Genomic DNA, 4,301 nt, shown 5'->3' with positions numbered 1-4,301 from the left:
CATCCACACGAGCGTGTGGAATTTCCACACGGTCGTGTGGATTTCCAAAAATCGGTTTCCTGGGAGCTATGAATAGCAATTGATACAGTGATTTCCTATAGTAGCTTCTACAGTGCTTCACCAAAATGCTCCCCAATCCACTATTTTCATCTATGCCACATGAATGGACACACATCCATGCTGTAGATCATGTCGCGTCTTCAACTAAACCACATTGACGAAGATCTTACTAATATTGCATAAGTCAGAACACATGAGTGTGTCAGCCTTTGTGCCCCTCTAATTTGTGTTCGCTCGAGCACAATGGAGGTTGGCACACACTCACATGTCTTTGAGCACAACTTGTGTCTTTACGTTTGTTTAATCTAAGAACTTCATCAACAAATGCATCCAAGATCTACTTTTATTTATTTTCTTTCACAATTGTCTCCACAACCCTAAATACACAAAAGAACACATATACATATGAATAAGCAATAAAATCTGAGAAAAGTAATGCTCAATGTAAGAAAATAAGACTTCATATTACTTATATGGAAGCACATATCAGCTCCCCCAGGATTCAAGCTTTATCTTTAAGACTAAGATTATGCTTCCCTAATTGATATTCAATGAGCCTCGGAAATCTAAAAACACGAGATTCCAAATCTAAGGTTAACCATGACTAGTCCCCTATGAGATCACGGTGGAGAAAAGACTCTCGACGACTCACACCACATATGACTATTTAAAGCTCTAGGCATTTCAAGTTATAAATCCTATTCCATAATGTAGATCAAACTCTTTGGTACAGGACGTTTCGCTACCCAAGTGGGAAACTCTGGATGCCTCAATCTGTATACAATTGTCATGAACTCTTGGAATATGGAGATAGGATAAATCACATCAGAGAGGAAATGATACATTCCGCTACCTCTCGGCGCACCCTCTCAAATCTTTTCAACCTTGGTAAATCTAATCCTAATGGTGATGGTTGATAAGTGTCTAATTGTATGTATTTTATTATATATATTTAATACACTTAGCATCTATTTTTTTAAGAATTGATACCCATTTTGTGCTTAATCGAGTCTTATTTGCTTTATAGGGCACGAAGAAGCCACAGAGAATATGAGGACATGATTAGGTCAGAAAAAGAAGAAAGTCAAATCTCGTAATAATGTAATGTATATACTATAGCATACAGTGTAGCTGAAATATTGTAGTTGGAGTACTGTAGTAATTTCGTTGTAGTAGTTACTGTATCACGTAGGTTTTTGGGGATAGAAAGTTTTGCCTAACTCATGCGACCTCCATACGAGGCCGCATGAAGGCCGTATGGACCATGGTATGCTGCGATTTATCAACATTTTGGGCGTAATACACTCTCCATAAGGCCCCCATATGGGCCTGTTTGCCAAAGGGTATAAAAACATGTTTCTATGGTTTTAAAGGGATCTTTGGCCACCATTTGGAGAGGAGAAGAGGAAGAATGAAGATATTTTTAAAGATGACATTCTAGGGCTAAAGAAGGTTTCAAGAGCTAGATCATTCAAGGGAGAGATTCATCACCAAGGAAGGAAGGTTCCTAGGGGAATCATTGATGAGTGCGATCCGCAAGTGCATGAAGTCGTCAAGTAATACCTCTCGTGCGAGCACGAGAGGGTCATATTCCCTGGGCCCAAGGATCTACCCTTACTTCCTCTTCGCTTATTGTCTAGCCGACAGATTCGAAAGGTTTCTCTAATCTATTAATTTAAATAAGATAACTACAAGTTGAGACTAAAATACGGAGAGGGGTATAAAATCAGGGGAAAGGAACGGTCACGGATGCGGATTCCCTAGGGGCTACTAAAGTGCACAGGATGCTAAGAATGTCATGCAATTGAAGGTTTGGACCTAGAGATTTCCTAGATTAGGTCAACCCGATGGTCACGGCCATTGACCCCTAATCCGGTGACCTTGGGGTCTACTCGTCCATACAAACAAATCCAAGCAACAAATCCATGCAAACAACTACAAATGGCATAATAAAAACTCCCTCAAACAATGGAAGAAGGAAAACAAGCCAAGCTAGGTGGAAAGGCTTCCACGGACGCCGCAATGGGGGCGGCTTCCCTCGTCGTCTACAAACTCCCAAAGAAGAGATCGATGAAGATCTAGCCAAATCCGAGCTTCTCCCTTAGATTTCCCTTCTCCAAAACATGTAATCTTGCCTCTCAAAGACTGGTAAAAATCGGCTTGAAGAACTCTCCCAAAAACTCCCCTCCTTGCCCTAGAAGAAATCAGCTTCTTATATACCCCGTCAGTCCATGCGGGCGCATGGAGCCCGTGAAGCTCACAGCCAAATGCCAAAAACCTGTCGGTGCTACAGTGCTCATCTACAGTGTTTTGCTACAGTTCTTTTGATACAGTGCTTTGCTACAGTACCGAGGCTTGAGAATTCCCAGCAAACCTCACGGGCATCCATGCGGGCGCATGGAGCCCGTGAAACTCCCAGCCAAATGACCGCAGCAAGAACAACGACCTGCTACAGTTCCGCTACAGTGCAGGGACCCCAAAAATGCCGTTTTTGATGTCGAATTCATCCGATTTACATTTTTGAGCATCGTTTGACTCATTTAAGACCTGCAACACCGAAATAACCAATTTAGACATAAAACGGGCATCAATTCATTAACATGTTCACAAATAATACACGATTAATACATATAAAATACATACATTTAGGCGTTTATCAAATATCCCCACAGCTAAGCGTTTGCTTGTCCCCAAGCAAACACACATGAAAGAATAAGGGCAAAATGATAAACGGCTAAATGTACGACCTCAAGCTCAAATAGTGAAGAACCCCACAGGCACAGTTGAAATGAGTTCAAGAAAATGAGTTGTACAATAACCGACTCGATAGAGATAGTCATGATTCCTTTAAAGTGCTTTCCCCGTGAGTGTGTGTATGCTTCATCCCTCGCTCTCCCCATTCACACCACATTCAATGACTACCGGTGTTAGAAATGTTAAAGACACCCTCAATAGTAGGTCAAGAGTCCTTCGGTCCACATTCAACACTTTAGTAACTAAGTGAATGCATGATTGAGTCCGAGGAGAACAAATACTTCTCTTTCTTTGTTTTTTCATCATTTCTTTTTTTCTCTCTCATTTCATTTTTTCGAGTCCGGCTAACGTAGACTGCACAAAATATTTTATAATCTTTCAGAAGGATGCACATGCTGATTAGGCACAAGAGCCACCCAACCTACTTGATTACAGTCTACATAGACGCATTCGTGCTAAATTAGCAGAGGAATACTGACATAGAATCATTTTTTTTTTTTTTATATATATACATGTCTCCTGAGCACCTTCATGCAAAACTTCACTTAGGGATAAAGCAAAATGAACAAAAAGAACCAAAAAGCTCTTAAAAAGACCATTGAGGGATGAATTTACCATTCTAACACTTTAAATCAAAGCGATGGGTTAGCGAGGACAAAGCGAGGTAGAAACACCGTGGTCAAAAGCTGTAAGAAAGCACTAGAAAGAAAAACACGACATCCTTATAGCACAAATAACCTTACAACTCATTACTATCATTCATTCAAGCCAGGAGGTTCCTAACAATATATCATAGCTATCATCTGGTGAAGTAAGCATGCAAAATAACCCATCCCCATACCTAGAATCGTACATTGCCCTCAATGTACACTAATCACGAGAACATGGTGGAGAAACCATAATAAGTAAGTGATAAAGAGATCGCCCCTAATTGTTTGATGAAGAGTGTTCAGGTGAAAGTGCGATCATTGCCGATAAAGGGTAAAGGAGAAGAGGCAACAATCCGTGAGAAGTCCCGCAAAAATAAATAAAGGCGATCATGACACTCAAGAGAAAACAAGGGGAAGGAAAACATGCATAATAGTCAAAGTAAAAGTGGTACAAGTTTAGCCGGGAAAGGACCCAAGCTAACAAAACAAGTTCAACTAACAAGCAACAAAATAAAACAAAAAAAAAACAAAACATAAGCTCAAGTCCGAGAAAAAAGTCGTGCTCCTATCGCGGGTGGTGCTGCGTCAAGAGGTGCAGTGGTGCTAAGGATGTGGTAGCCCCGGAGGTGGTGCCAGGAGGATGAAGAAGATGCATGCATACGAAAAGAAAGGACTTCGCGCATGTCCCTTGCCATACTGTCTCGATGTCTCAGGTAGTTTCTTGATGTCCTCGGCGAGAGGGAATGAAGCTCGCCTACAGATCTCTAAGGCGAAGCTCAACCGAGGGTGGCGTCTTCGAGACTCAGAATCGGACTGTGGTGGAGAAGTGGTGATCGC

This window comes from Dioscorea cayenensis, chromosome 1, assembly GCF_009730915.1.
Source record: "Dioscorea cayenensis subsp. rotundata cultivar TDr96_F1 chromosome 1, TDr96_F1_v2_PseudoChromosome.rev07_lg8_w22 25.fasta, whole genome shotgun sequence".
NCBI classification, from domain to species: domain Eukaryota; kingdom Viridiplantae; phylum Streptophyta; class Magnoliopsida; order Dioscoreales; family Dioscoreaceae; genus Dioscorea; species Dioscorea cayenensis.
The sequence above is the reverse complement of the archived record's forward strand: the minus strand, read 5'-3'. Positions refer to the sequence as shown.